The sequence below is a fragment of the Tamandua tetradactyla genome, chromosome 5 (genome assembly GCF_023851605.1).
Source record: "Tamandua tetradactyla isolate mTamTet1 chromosome 5, mTamTet1.pri, whole genome shotgun sequence".
Taxonomy (NCBI): Eukaryota; Metazoa; Chordata; class Mammalia; order Pilosa; family Myrmecophagidae; genus Tamandua; species Tamandua tetradactyla.
In genome coordinates this window covers 8,044,225-8,059,799 of record NC_135331.1, presented here as the reverse complement: position 1 = coordinate 8,059,799, position 15,575 = coordinate 8,044,225, and the positions used below count along the sequence as shown (strand labels likewise).

The window sequence follows — 15,575 nt, the reverse complement described above, 5'->3', positions numbered from 1 at the left end:
CCTTCATATCTTATTCTCTTACCTTTGTATGTGCTGTCTCCTCAACTCCAGTTTCTCCTTTTTGCCTTGCAGATTCCTCCTCCTTCAGATTTGAGCTCAACTATCACTTCTTCAAGACACCAGGTCAACCATCACGTCCATCCCCAAATGTAATATAAATGAGATATACAAAAGTATGTTTAAACAATACATAACAGGTGGCTTCCAAGTTCATGTTCTACCCTCCCTTTCCCAGCAAGCCATCATTAGCTTCTTTCCAGGGCAGGGGGACTATTATGTTCAAGTATGCAGGAGACACAGGCTGAAGTTTTGGAAGAAAATCAGTGTCCTCGCTCTATACCTTCCTTTTGACCTTCCCTCATAGAAATCATGACTGTAGCAGGCTCACCTGCTGAGCTCACAGCTATTATCTCCCCAGCGGGAAGCTAAAGGCTACTGTAGCATACTCAGTGCCTTGTGCATCTATCACAGTTGCAGGGGCCACCATTTATTTGAAGTATTACGTCTCAATTATGGAGGTGTTTGAATCTTTGTCTAGAATTAGGAGCATTTGATCTGAGCAGCCCTCAGAGAAATGGCTCCATTCTCCCAAGCCATTTTTCCTACTTCTCCATTTCCACAGTACCCTTCCTGTGCTATGGCCTGAGAGTTTTTATTCTCTTGGGACATCATTTTCTTATGTTTAAGACTCTTTTTTTACTTCCTTTCAGGTCAGCGCCAGTTGTTCATTAGCCAGTCCCTCCATTTAATTAGACTGAGAGGGCATTACTGACTCAGATATTCTTTTGTATCACAAAGTTTAAATGAGGCAAAGATTTCAGTTGACAGACTACAAGGAAAAAGAAAAATCTTTTTCATGGAAGGTGAACATTTGAGGCAGATGAGCTAAATTTTAAGCTTTTGTTCTCCCAGTTCTCAGCCACACTCTAATTTTTCTGTTTGAGAAGTTCTCCCCCTGTTTCATCTTTTCAGGGTAGGTTGAGAATTTAGAATGCTAGGGGTGGTCCTGAGATCTCTGCTGGAGACCTTGGTGCTCGACCTCACTGTGAGACTCCCTTCTCAGATTAGAAAGACAGCCTCGCTGCGGTGTGAGATGTCTCCTGGAAAGCCGGCTAGGATAGCTTAAGGAAGAGCAAGAGACAAATCTTGTGAACATAGTGCTTTTGGAATCTGTAGGAGTTTGTAGCTTGTGTCTTCTCCCATGGAAGCAGTTGAATGAATAGGTGTTTTAGAGTAAACCAACAATGGTGATCCTTTTTTGTTCTTGTCCTATTCTCTGGTAGGTCATGTGGCAAATAAGCTGGAGTTATTTTTGCTTTATCTTTTATCTGGGAATATAGCATATCCCCCTCCCCCACTGTGGCAGTGAGAGTTGTAGCTGTGTCAAGCATAAAAGAAGAGAGGATATTTTATCCATTCCTTTTTCACCTAGATTCAGCATTTTCCACAATTTTGCCACATTTGTTTTATCTGCTCTTTTTCATTCCTTTTGCTTTTGCTCAAGTATTTTAAAGCATATCTCAGACATCATGCTGCTTCATTCCTGCCTGCTCAGTATACAACTCTAGAAAGTGTAGACTTTCTTCTTTCTTTTTTTTTTTTGGCTTGGGCAGGCACCAGAAATCGAACCCAGGTCACGGCATGGCAGGCGAGAATTCTGCCACTGAGCCACCATCGCACCTCCCTAGAAAGTATAGACTTTTGTTTATATAATCACAATGCCATTATTGGACTGGACAGACTTAACAATAGTCTTTGATGTAGTCTGATACCATCCCTAATGAAATTTCCTCGGTTGTCTCTTCTTAACAGCTGACTTCTTTGAATCAAATTCCAAAGAAGATCCTGATATTACATTTGATTGTTAAATCTCTTTAATCTAGAGGAGCTAACCTCCACCATGCACTCTTCCATGTCATTTGTTGCAAAAAAGTGGGTCCATTGTCATGTAGGATGGATGGCCTTTGGTGTTTTTCTGCTTGCTTCCTGGTAGTTTCTCCATCGCCTATGTTCCTGCAAATGAAGAGTAGCTGTAGAAGCACTTGGTTCAAATTTTTTTTTTCTTTTTTTGGTGCATGGTCTAGGAATTGAACCCAGGTCTCCTGCATGGAAGGGAGCATTCTACCAGTGAGCCACCAGTGCACCATCCTGGTTCAGTTTTTTGGCAAGAATATTCCAGATGGTGCTGCGTGTTTCATAAGGCACACAGTGACTGGTGTTCCTCTTTTAGTGATGTTAGGATTGCTTCAGGGGCTCAGTGAAGGTAACAGCCTGATTCCTGCATTGTGAAGTTCCTGATGCACCTTTCACCAAATACTTTCACCCATTTTTAAAGGGTGGTCTGAATTGGTGGTTTTATGAGTGCTATACACCTATGAGCTGGGTTATTTGGTTATCTTGGAAGAGAGAGAGAAAAAATAGGACAAATGCATTATTCTTTCCTTTTCATTGACAATTTTCAGGGTAAAATGTTGACGTCCTTGTTGCTTCCACTTTTGTTCAGTGAGTTGGATATCTGTCTGTGTCTTTCTCTTTGGCTTCCATTTCCACTCCCAATCCCTTATAGACATTATGAACTCACGGATTTTTATGTTTAATGTGTTACAGTTAGTTATAGCCATTATTCCATTTGATGCTTATTTGCCCCATTTTTGGCCAGTGGAAGTCGCTTCATAAATTAGTCCTCTTGGTAGACCCTTGTTATACTTTCTGGCCTAACAAGATATCCTAGGCTAGTTTTGTTAATTACTCCTTTGGACTTGAAATCAGCCATTCCTCCAAAGACCCCTGTGCTTTTGGTGGGGAAGAATGTTTAGAGAATGGCAGCTAGATCTGCTAGTGCTATTAGTTGTCATTGATTCTAGGCCTTTTTGGTGGACAGAGCAAAAAAAATAAAGAAGAAGCAACACAAATTCAAACTGATACTTCTAAATTAAATTTTATGTTACAGGATTTTTTTCCATAACTTTGATTTTATACTTTTATGTCATTTCTCTTATACTGAATCTTGGTTTCTAATAATATTACCAAGCTATTTGCACTTAACATCCATAACTAACTATTGAAAGAAATTTGATTTCTTTGTACTATCATTTGCCAATGCAATATATTTCTCTAGTATGTGCAGTCAGTTTTCTGTGCTTAAAAGTCATTTGTGGATATGTCACCAATGTGATAGTGAAGGTTCATTCTCTTCATTTTCATAAAATTTTAAGAGATTGCTTTTTAACTTTTATTTAATTTTATTTATAAACATTTAAGTTTTTCAAAGTCAAAACTAAATGATATATATAACGAGAAAAGTTATGCTTTTTCCCTGTTTCCTTCCTTCCCTGTAGGTAATCATTTAAATTGTTTTGAATTATTTTTATCCATGTTTACTTTAATACTTCTCTGTAAGCAAATATGTAGGTATATCCATATTCCCTTTTTTCCCCGAAAATGTAGTATCTTATATATACTGTTCTGTATCTTTTTTTTTTTTTTCACTTAACTGTATTATGTGGGTTCACTTCATATCAAGTGGCTGGTGCTCTTCCTCATTCCTCTTTTTAATGACTGAACAGTGCTTCATTGTGAAGAAGTACCAGGTTTGTTCAACCAGTTCCCTATGGGTGTGGGTGGGCATCTGGGATATGTGCAGTTTTGCTATAACAAATATTGCTCCAGTGAATAAATAAATCCTTTCTTATTTTTGTCAATATAATGTCGAGGTAGATTCTTAGAAATGTGATTAAAAGGGCAAAGGATAGATGTAAGATAATTTTTCTAGACATATAACTGTTTTTGCTGAAATTTTGGGTATCTGGTTGAATTTTGTAATCTTTACACTTTCACTTAGAAGCAGTTTGATTTATTTTGCTATTTTTTAAAACAGTATTATTAAGATGTATTTACATACCATACAGTCCATCCACAGTGGCTTTTAGTATGATCATGTAATTGTGCATTCATCACCACAATCAATTTTAGAACATTTTCATTACTCCAAAAAGAAAAGCCCCATTTTACCTCTTAACCCTCACCTCTCAATCCCACTATCTTTTCCCCAGCCCTATATAACTGCTAATCTAATTCTGTCTGTATAGATTTGTTTATACTTACATTTTATATAAATGGAATCATACAATATGTAGGGTTTTGTATCTGGTTTCTTTCACTTGGCATAACAGTTTTTTTAAAAAGTTATTTTTAATTAGAGAAGTAGTTGTAGGTTTACAGAAAAGTCATATGAAAAGATAGAATGTTCTCATATAACCCACCCTCCATTGCTGACATTTTGTATTTCTGTGGTACCAGGGTATAATGAAAGAATATTAAAATATTACGTTAACTATGGTCCATAGTTTATATTAAACTATATAAACTCCTATAAACTTTCCTCCATATACTACCCTATTGTTAACAAACTTGTAATAGTGTCATACATTTATTATAATTCATGAAAGAACATTCTTACACTTGTACTGTTAACCACAGTCTGTCATCCACTGTGTTATACAGTCCCATGTTTTATCTTCTAATGTTACATCTAGTAACATACACAACCCAAAACGTCCCCCTTTTACCCATATTCAGAAACATAATAGATAGATGATAAAGACTGAGATGGTATAATCTAGGAATACCTAGAGTGTACAATGATAATCACTAAGTGTACAGATTAAAAAATGTTTTTGCATGAGGAAGAACAAAGGATTGTCAGTATTGCAGGGTGTTGAAAACAGATGGTAATTAATATTTTAAAACCTTAACTTATGTGTAAGACTAAAGCAAAACATGTTTATTTGGTAAAAAATTTATAATTTGACTAGTGCATTTCCTAATATAACTTATATGGACAGTTTAATTGAACACTGTAAGTACATGGGACCTTGAGCAGGGCATGAGAGTTTGTAGGTTTGTCCAGAGTGATGCCCTGAAAAATCCCAGAGTGATTTGAACAGTGAATAAAAAAGTATTTGCAAAGTCCCCTTGGGGGAATGACAAGAAAGGGGGAAAATTCAACTTCACCATATGGAGAATTCCTGATATTCTCATAAGCATGGGGACAACCAAAGCAATAGGCTGAGCCTTTAATCTTGGGGTTTGCTCATATGAAACTTATCCCTGCAAAACAGAGGCCAAGCATGCTTAAAATTAGGCCCGAGAGTCACCCCCAGAGAACCTCTTTTGTTGCTCAGATGTGGCCTCTCTCTCTCAGCCAAGACAGCAAGCAAAGTCACTGCCCTCCCCCTCTCTAGGTGGGACATGACTCCCAGGGGTGTAAACCTCCCTGGCAATGTGGGACAGAAATCCTGGAATAAGCTGGGACTCAGCATCAAGGGATTAAGAAAACTTTCTAGACCGAAAGGGGGAAGAGAGAAATGAGACAAAGTGTCAATGGCTGATAGATCTCAAACAGAGTTGAGAGGTTATCCTCAAGGTTATTCTTACACATTATATAGATAGCACCTTGTTAGTGAAGATGTAATGGAGAGGTTGGAGGGAAGTGCCTGAAAATTTAGAGGTGTGTTCCAGTAGCCATGTTTCTTGAAGATAATTGTATAATGATATAACTTTCGCAGTGTGACTGTGTGACTGTTGAAAACCTTGTGTCTGATGCTCCTTTTACCTATGGTATGGACAGATGAGTAAAACATAGGGATTAAAAATAAATAATAGGGGGGACAAATGTTAAAATAAATTTAGTAGGTTGAAATGCTAGTGATCAATGAAAGGGAGTGATAAAGGGGTATAGGAAAAAAATGGGGGAAACAAAGGCTAAAATACATTGGATAGATGGAAATACTAACAGTCAATGAGAGGGAGGGGTAAGGAGTATGGTATGTATAAATTTTTTTCTTTTTTCTTTTTCTGAATTGATGTAGATGTTCTAAGACATGATCATGGTGATGAATACACAACTATGTGATGATATTATAAGTTATTAATTATATACCAAGAATAGAATGATCACATGGTAAGAATGTTCATTTTTGTATGTTATGTTTAAAAAATTTTTTTTAATTAAAATAAAAGAAACATAATATAGTGCTGTTAATTATACACACAAAAATATACTGTCATCGCCAATATCAATTTCCAGGCATTTACAAGTCACCTAAAAAGAAATTCTGCGCAAATTGTCAGCTCCCCATTCTCTGTCCCTTTTTTGTCCCTTGGGTAACCTATATTCTAGATTCTAGCCCTGTGAGTTTGCTGATTATAATTAGTTTATATCAGTGAAATCATACAATAGTTGGCTTGTTTTATTCAATAAATTTCCTCAGGGTTCATCCATGTTGTCATAAGCATCAGGACTTCATTCCTTCTTACAGCTGAGTAATATTCCATTGTATATATATTTTGTTTATCCATCAGTTGATGGATACTTGGGTTGCTTTCATCTTTTGGCAATTTGTTCTGGGTATATACCTAGAAGAGGGATTGCTGATCATATGGCAATTCTATAGTTTCCTGAGGAACTATTCTCCACAGTGGCCACTCCTATTTACATTCCCACTTAAAGTGAATAATTGTTCCTATTTCTCTACAACCTCTCCAACACTTGTAGTTTTTTGGGTTTTTTAATTTTTATTTATTTTTATTTTTTATGTCTAAAACCTAATAAATCAATCAATAGCCACACAATTTTTAGGAACCAAAAATTGAACCTGAATCCTGAAAGTCAAAAATCACGAAGGATCAGATCAAAATGCATGCACATATTTTAACAGGAGTCCAACCATAGAGGTTGGGGCACCAATCATGATCCATTTCCAACCAGGACAGTTGACCCTTGTGTATGCTTACTCTAAATTATGGGCCAGGTTACCATGTGTTCTAGTTTGCAAACTGCCAGAATGTAATCTACCAGAACTGGAATGACTTTTTAAAAAGGGAATTGCATAAGTTACAAGTTTACAGTTCTAAGGAAATGAAAGTGTCCAGATTAAGGCACCAACAAGAGGTTATCTTCATTCAAGAAAGGCCAATGGGTCAGGAGCACCTCTGTCAGCTGGGTAATCATGTGACTGACTGGGTTTTTTAAATAGTGCCCATTCTAGTGGGTGTGAAATACTCTATCTTTATGATTTTGATTTGCATTTCCCTAATAGCTAGTTATGTTGAGCATCTTTTCATGTGTTTTTTAACAATTTATATTTTCTCTCTGGAAAGAGATTCCAATCTTCTGCCTGATTTTAAATAGGGTTGTTTGTTTTTTTATTGTTGAGTTGTATGATTTCTTTATAGATATTAAACCCTTATCAGATATGTGGTTTCTTAAATATTTTCTTCCATTGAGTAGATTGCCTTCCCACTTTCTTGACAAAGTCCTTAGAAGCACAGAATTTTTTAATTTTGAGGAGGCCCCATTGATCTGTTTTTTCTTTCATTGCTTGTGCTTTTGGGTATAAGTTTAATAAACCATTGCCTACCTCAAGATCTTGAAGATGCTTCCCTACATTTTCTTTTAGTAGTTTTATGGTTGTGGTTCTTATATTTAGGTCTTTGATCCATTTGGAGTTAATTTTTGTAAAAGGGGTAAGAGAGAAGTCCTTTTTCATTCTTTTTCATATGGATATCCAGTTTTCCCAGAACCATTTATTGAAGAGACTGTTCTTTCCCAGTAGAATGGACTTGACAGCCTTAGCCATAGATGTAATGGTCTATCTCTGAACTCCCAATTCTATTACATTTGTCAGTATTTCTGTCTTTATGGCAGTACCATACTATTTTGACCACTGTAGCTTTGTAATATGCTTTGAAGTCAGGAAATGTGAGTCCTCCAACTTCGTTCTTCTTTTTCATAATGTTTTTGGCTATTTGGGGTCCCTTACTCTTCCAAATAAATTGGGTAATTGACTTTTCCAATTCTGCAAAGTAAGCTGTAGAAATTTTTATTAGAACTGCATTGAATCTGTAAATCAATCTGGGTAGAATTGACACCTTAATAGTATTTACTCTTCCAATCCATAAACATAGAATGTCCTTCTACTTATTTAGGTTTTTGTTGATTTCTTTTTGCAATGTTTTGTAGTTCCTTGTGTACAAAACTTATTTTACTAGATTAAATTTATTCCTAGATATTTTATTCTTTTAGTTCCTATTGTAAATGGAGTTTATTTTCTTGATTTCCTCCTGAGATTGCTCATTACTAGTACTTAGAAACACTACTGATTTTTGCATGTTGATATTGTATCCTGCTACTTTGATGAACTTGTTTATTAACTCTTAGTAACGTTGTTGTAGATTTTTGGGACTTTATGTATATAGGATTATGTCATCCTCAAATAGTGCAGTATTTGTAAAATTTATTCCTTTCCAATTTAAATACCTTTTATTATTATTATTTTTGCTTTTAGGAGGGACATATTTCTTTTTCTTCCCTAATTACTCTAGCTAGCACTTCCAGTACAATGTTGAATAAGAGTGGTGACAGTGGGCCTCTTGTCTTATTCCTGATCTTAGAGGGAGAGCTTTCAATCTTTTGCTTTTGAGTAGGATGTTAACTATATTTTTTTCATACATGCCCTTTATCAGTGTTGAAGTTTTCTTCTTTTCCTATTTTTCAAAGTGTTATAAAGGAAGGTTGCTAGATGTTGTCACATGCCTTTTTCAATCAGTTGATGTGATCATGTGATATTTTTCCCCTTCATTTTGTTAAGATGGTGTATTGCATTAATTGATTTTCTTGTGTTGAACCATCCTTGCATACCTGAGATAAAACCCACTTGATCACGGTGTATAATTATTTTAATGTGTTGTTGGATTCTATTTACAAGTATTTTGTTGAGGATTTTGGCATCTAAATTCATTACAGAGATTCTTCTGTAGTTTTCTTGTAGTGTTTTTAGTGAGCTTTGGTATTAGGGTGTTGTTGGTGTCATAGAGTAAGTTAGGTAGTTTCCCTTCTATTCGGTTTTTGGAAAATTTTGAGCAGGATTGGTATTATTCATGGACGGATGGTAGAATTCACCTGTGAAGCCATCTGGTCCTGGGCTTTTTCTTTCTTGTGAGTTTTTTTTTAATGACTGATTCAGTCTCTTTGGTTGTAACTGGTCTGTTGAGATCTTTTATTTCTTCTAGAGTCAGTTTGTTTCTGGAATTTGCCTGTTTCATCTAAGTTGTCTCATTTGTTGGCATATAGTTGTTCATAGTATCCTCTTATGATCCTTCTTATTTCTTTGGTCCAGTAGTAACATCCACCCTTTCATTTCTGATTTTATTTATTTGCATCTTTTCCCTTTTTTCTTTATCAGTCTAGGTAAGGGTTGTCAATTTTACTGTCTTCTCAAAGAACCAATTATTTTTGGTTTTGTTAATTCTCTCAAAACAAAAAATATGTATATAGCTTTTTATTCTCAATTTCATTTATTTCTGCTTTAAACTTTGTTATTTTTTTCCTTCTTATTGCTTTGGGATTAGTTTGCTGTTCTTTTTTTTAGTTCCTTCAGGTGTGCAATTAGGTCTTTGATTTCAGCTCTTTCTTACTTCTTATTGTAGGTGTTTAGAACTATAAATTTCCCTCTTAGCTCTGCCTTCACTGCATCCCATAAGTTTTTTAAAAATACTTTTATTGATAAACACATACAAACACAAACATTCTTAACATACAAATATTCCATACATGGTGTGCAATCAATGGCTCACAGTACCATCACATAGTTGTATATTCATTACCATGATCATTTTTTAGAACATTTGCATCACTCTAGAAAAGGAAATAAAAAGAAAAAAGAAAAAACTTACACATACCATACTCCTTACCCCTCCTTCTCATTGACCACTAGTGTATTTCAGTATGCTCAATTTATTTTAACCTTTGTTCCTCCTATTATTTGTTTATTTTTAATCCATATTGTTTATTCATCTGTGCATAACCTAGATAAAGGGAGCATCAGACACAAGGTTTTCACTATCACACAGTCACATTGTAAACATTATATCTTCATAAAATCATCTTCAAGAAGCAAGGCTGCTGGAACACAGCTCTGCAGTTTCAGGTGCTTCCCTTTAGCCACTCAAATACACCATCAACTGAAAAGGGATGTCTATATAATGGGTAGACTAACTTCCAGGATAACCTCTCAAGTCTGTTTGAAATCTCTTAGCCACTGACATTTTTTTTTTTTCTTATTTCTCTCTTTCACCTTTTGATCAAAAAGATTTTCTCAATCCCTTGATACTGGGTCCCAGCTCACCCCGGGATCTCTGTCCCATGTTGCCAGGGAGATTTACACCCCTGGGAGTCATGTCCCATGTAGAGGGGAGGGCAGTGTGTTCACTTGCCTTGTTGGCTTAGAGAGCGAGGCCACATCTGAGCAGCCAAAGAGTTCTCTGGGGTGACTCTTTAGGCCTAATTTTAAGTAGGCTTAGCCTATCCTTTGCAGGAAAAACTTTCTGCCTATTGATTTAGTTGTCTCTACTCCTTACGAAAGTATCAGAAATTCTCTAGATGGGGAAGTTGAATGTTTCTCCCTTTCTCCCCATTTCTCTAAGGGCACCCTGCAAATACTTCTTTATTCACTGTCTAAATCACTCTGGAATTTATTGGGACATCATACTAACCTGGACAAACCAATACAGTTTCATGCCCTATTCAAGATTCCCTGTACCTGTGGTGTTCAACTAAACTGGCTATACAGTAGCTCATAAGTTTTGATGTGTTATGTTCTTGTTTTCATTCATCTCAAGATATTTATTGATTTCTCTTGCAGTTTCTCCTTTAGCCCACTGATTGTTTGAGAGTGTGTTGTTTAGCTTCCATATATTTGTGAATTTTCTAGTTTTCTGCCTGTTACTGATTTTCAGCTTCGTTCCATTATGATGAGAGAAAATATGTTGTATAATTTCACTCTTTTTAAAATTTATTAATATTTGTTTTGTGTCCCAACATATGATCTATTAGAATAATCCATGAGCACTTGAGAAGAATATATCCTGCTGTTGTAGGGTGTAATGTTCTGTATTTGTCTATTAGTCTGGTTCATTTATATTATTCAAGTTCTCTGTTTCCTTATTGATCCTCTGTCTAGATGTTCTGTTGATGAAAGCGTGTATTGTCTCTATTATTGTAGAGACATCTCTTTCTTCCTTCAGTTTTGCCAGTGTTTGCCTCATGTGTTTTGGGGCACTGTGATTAGGTGCATACATATTTACCTACTTGAACCATTTTATCCTCTGGTTTTTATATGTTGTATCTTATTTTTGTCTCACTTTTTACCCTTTTATTTAGTTACCCTTACTGATAATCTTCTTTTCTGTACTGCACTTCAAGCCTCTCTTTCCTGTCTTTTCCTTTCAGCATGCAGAACTCCCTTTAGTATTTCTTGTAGGACAAGTCTCTTACTGATGAACTCTCTCAGTTGCTTTTTATCTATGGACGTTTTAAACACCCCTTCATTTTTGAAGGATGTCTTTGCAAGATAAAGAATTCTTGGCTGGCAGTTTTTCTCTTTTAGTACCTTAAATATATCATGCTACTGCCTTCTCACCTGCATGGTTTTTGATGAGAAATCAGAATTTAGTCTTACTGCAGCTCTCTTGTATATAACAGATCACTTTTCTCTTGCTCCTTTCAGGATTCTCTATCTTTGATATTTGACATTCTGATTAGTAATTGTCTTAGAATAGGTCTATTAGGATTTATTGTTTTTAGAGTACATTGTGCTTCTTGGATGTATGTATTTTTGTCTTTCTTAAAAGTTGAGAAATTTTTGGTCATTATTTCCTCAAATATTCTTTCTGCCCTTTTTCCCTTCTGTTTTCCTTCTGGGACGCCTATTACATATATGTTTGTGCACTTTGTACTGTCATTGAAATCCTTGAGAACCCTGCTCAGTGTTTTCCATTCTTTCTCTGTCTTCTCTCTGTAAGATTTTTACTGTCCTCAGTTTTGTCCATTCTTTCTCTGTCTTCTTTCTGTAAGATTTTGATTGTCCCATCTTCAAGTTTGCTGATTCTTCTCTCTGTTCAGATCTGTGGTTGTATGCCTCTAGTGTATTTTTAATCTCTTCTGTTGTGCCTTTCATTCTTGTAATTTATGTTTCTTTTTATACTTTCAGATTCTTCTTTATGCTCACTTAGTGTCTTCTTAATATCCTTTATCTCTTTAGCAGTATTCTCCCTCATCTCCTTGAGATGATTTAGGAGATTTGTTTGAATATCTGTGATTAGTTGTTTCAAATTCTGTGTCTTCTCTGAAGTTGTGATTTATTCCTTTGATTAGGCCATATCTTCGTATTACTTTTCATGGCTTTTAATTTTTTCTGATATTTAAGCATCTGATTATCTTGATGAGTTCACTCTGAAGGTTAGTTTCTCTCTTTTGCCTAGGGTTTTATAGTTGATTGGATTTGTGTTAAGGCTCTTCTTTGGCACTTCATTCTACTTATTCTATACCTTTAGAATTAGCAGTGTTTTAGATCAGATTTTTTTCAGCTCTTACTCATCTGATCCTTACACTGGGTATGCAGTACAGTTTTTAAGATTGCATTTTTGTGCAGTTGTTTCATCCCCAGGAGAGCGCTTCTTTTCCTCTGTTCCTTCTCCAGAACTTTTGGTCTGTTCTGTTTGTTTTTGTTTTGCTTGTGTTGCTTTTTTTTTTTTTTTTTTAACACTCCTTTCATTACCTCTAGCTACCTTTGGCTGAGAGCAAATTCTGAGAGAAGGGTCACCCTAGAGAAGACTTTCCCAAACAGTATTTTCCAGCAAAAACAGGGCCAGGGACCCATGAAGGGGGCACAGACGAGCTCTGAAGAGCCCTGGGGAGAGTGTCAGGAAATATGCCTTTCTGACAAGTTCCTACAGCTGTGTTTTCCTGGTCTGAGCTGAAGATGGCGCCCTTTAGCAACTTTCCTGAAGCCCTAGGAAAGCACTGTGCCTTTAAACATCCATCGTGTGTGTCCTTTGTCAGGGGTGGGGTTGAAACTGTGACCGTGGGTGTGTTGAAACAGCACCTAAGAGCCAGGATACAGAAATCCAGATTTCTGATCAAAAGCCATGGTCAGTGCTCAGCCATGCCCTGCCCTGTTCTTGAGGAAGAGAACTTGCACATGCTTCCTTCTCTGTCTGCAGCAACCAGCCAGGGACCAGACACTGAAGCAGCTCCCCTTGAGAGTGGAAGATGGACACTGGCAGCTACCACATAGCAAGCTACTCACAGTTCTTTTTTTTTAATTGGATAACATAACATACATACAAAGCAAAGAAAGAAAAAAACTGTAATTTTCATAGCACTCTTCAACAAGTAGTTACATGACAGATCCCATAGTTTTTCATAGGCTACGATACTGTCATCTCATATTTTTCCTTCTAGCTGCTCCAGGACATTTATATTTCTTTATCATCACGATCAACTTTCTTTTGTGAAAAATAACATATACAAAAAAGCAATAAATTTCAAAGCATGGTTCAACAATTAGTTGTAGAACAGATTTCAGAGTTTGGTATGGGTTACAATTCCACAGTTTTAGGTTTTTACTTCTAGCTACTCTAAAATACTGGAGACTAAAAGAATTCTCAATATAATAATTCAGCAGTCACACTCATTTGTTAAACTCTACCTTCTCTGTATAGCCCCACCATCAGCTTTGATCTTTCTCCCACTCTTTAGGGGTATTTGGGCTATGCCCATTCTAACTTTTTCATGTTGGAAGGAGCAGTCAGTAATACGGGTAGGGAGGTGGAACTAGCTGATGTTCTGGAAAGGCTGGTCCCTCTAGGTTTCAGGACTTAACTGGTCCAGGGACCCATCTGGAGTTGTAAGTTTTGGGAAAGTTACTCACAATTCTTTACTGTAGTTTCTCAGCCCCTTCCTCCTGTTCTTCCTTGGATGTACAGTGCCCTCCTTATCTGCAAAGCCCCAGCACAGTTGTTTCAGACAATTCTTGCCTGCCCTTTGGAGGAGGCAGTGAGTCCTGGAGCTCCTTACTCCACCATCTTCCCCAGAAGTTCCCCTACTTTGTTATAGTAATGTTGAAATATTCTCCTCAGTCATCCGTGTACCATGTCTTTGTATGGAACATATTTTTGAAAGTTTAAATTTTAAGATCAGTTGATTTCATTTAATTAATTCAGTTTTCACTTACTGACCATAGAATACAGGAGATGAAAAGATTGCTAACACATGGTCCTAAACCTCAAGAAGATTTCAGAACTTTTTAAAATTTTTTTTTGCTTCATCATTCTATTTTGTTGTATATTTTGTCCCATATAGGTTATTCACAAGATTGGCAGTAAGGCCAATGTGCATTTTCTGCTAGACTACAATGAAGCAGAGTATTTCTGAGGGGGGAGAAAAGGATGTCATAAATGATCTTAAGATTCAACAGATGTTAAATGAACATGTCTTCTTTGCCAGAAAATAAAAGTGGTAAGCAGCATGCAAAGGGAAGAATCCCATGTGGCTTCTGCCTTCTAGTAGAGGAGACAGATAAAAAAATTAAATACAAATGAAATAATTACAACTTCTGTGTACTTTGAATCAATCAGACAAGAGATCAAAATAGAGAATAGCCTTCTTTAGGTAGGAGAGGAGTGGCTAACACATAAAGCCAAGCACTAAGTGGGGAGGGAGCATTTCAAGCACTGGGAACAAAGGCCCTGAAGCAGAAAACAGCTTAGAATGTTTGAGAACTAACAGCAGACTAGTGGCAGGGGGCACAGTGAACAAGATAGGGAGAGAGTGAGGGGCAAGATCACTTAGGGCCTTGTGTTTGAGGTTTAGGATTTTGTATCTTATTTTAAGTACATCTGGAAACCATCCAGATAGAAATATATCATATCCTATCTATAGACTAGACAGTAGCTTAGATATAGTATTTTGTATCCAAAGCAGCAGCATTCTACCTTCTGAAGCTCCAAAGGGAGATAGTTTTCCTTGTTCCTTTATTTAGGACAGCTAATTTTCATACCTACTTATAGATCTTTTTTTTTTTTTGGTCCCACTCCCCCACCACTTTTTGATTAGAGTTGTAGTTTATAGAAGAAATCATGCATAAAATAAGAGTTTCCATGTACTACCCCACTACACACATGCACAGTTTTCCCTATTTTAACACTTTGTATTAGTGTGATACCTTTGTTAAAATTGATGATACTATCAAAAATTGTTATAATTAATTGTACTATTGACTACAGTTTACTTTTGGGTTCACTGTGTTGTACAGTACTATGGATTTTTGTAAAAATTTATTCCATTAATAATTAGTGTGATACCTTTGTTAAAATTGATGATACTATCAAAAATTGTTATAATTAATTGTACTATTGACCATAGTTTACTTTTGGGTTCACTGTGTTGTACAGTACTATGGATTTTTGTAAAAATTTATTCCAGTAATAATTAGTGTGATACCTTTGTTAAAATTGATGATACTATCAAAAATTGTTATAATTAATTGTACTATTGACCATAGTTTACTTTTGGGTTCACTGTGTTGTACAGTACTATGGATTTTTGTAAAAAAATTTATTCCAGTAATAATATTTACAACCTAAAATTTCCCAGTAACCATATTCAAATATATAATTGTGGTGTTAATTACATTCATGATGTTGTGCTACCGTCATGACCATCCATTACTAAA

The 15,575-nt window shown here is 36.0% G+C and overlaps 1 protein-coding gene across 11 annotated transcripts in view; it reads left to right on the top strand.

The window, feature by feature from the left end:
• Positions 1–15,575, top strand: part of ZNF664 (zinc finger protein 664) — a 58,474-nt gene that overhangs the window by 32,486 nt on the left and 10,413 nt on the right. Inside the window, exon 6 of one of the 11 annotated variants that reach the window (XM_077159619.1) lies at positions 14,204–14,359. The exons of the other annotated variants lie outside the window; for them this stretch is intronic. The gene's annotated coding sequence lies outside the window, so the exon portion shown is untranslated. The remainder of the gene's footprint in view (positions 1–14,203; positions 14,360–15,575) is intronic. 11 annotated transcript variants of the gene reach the window in all.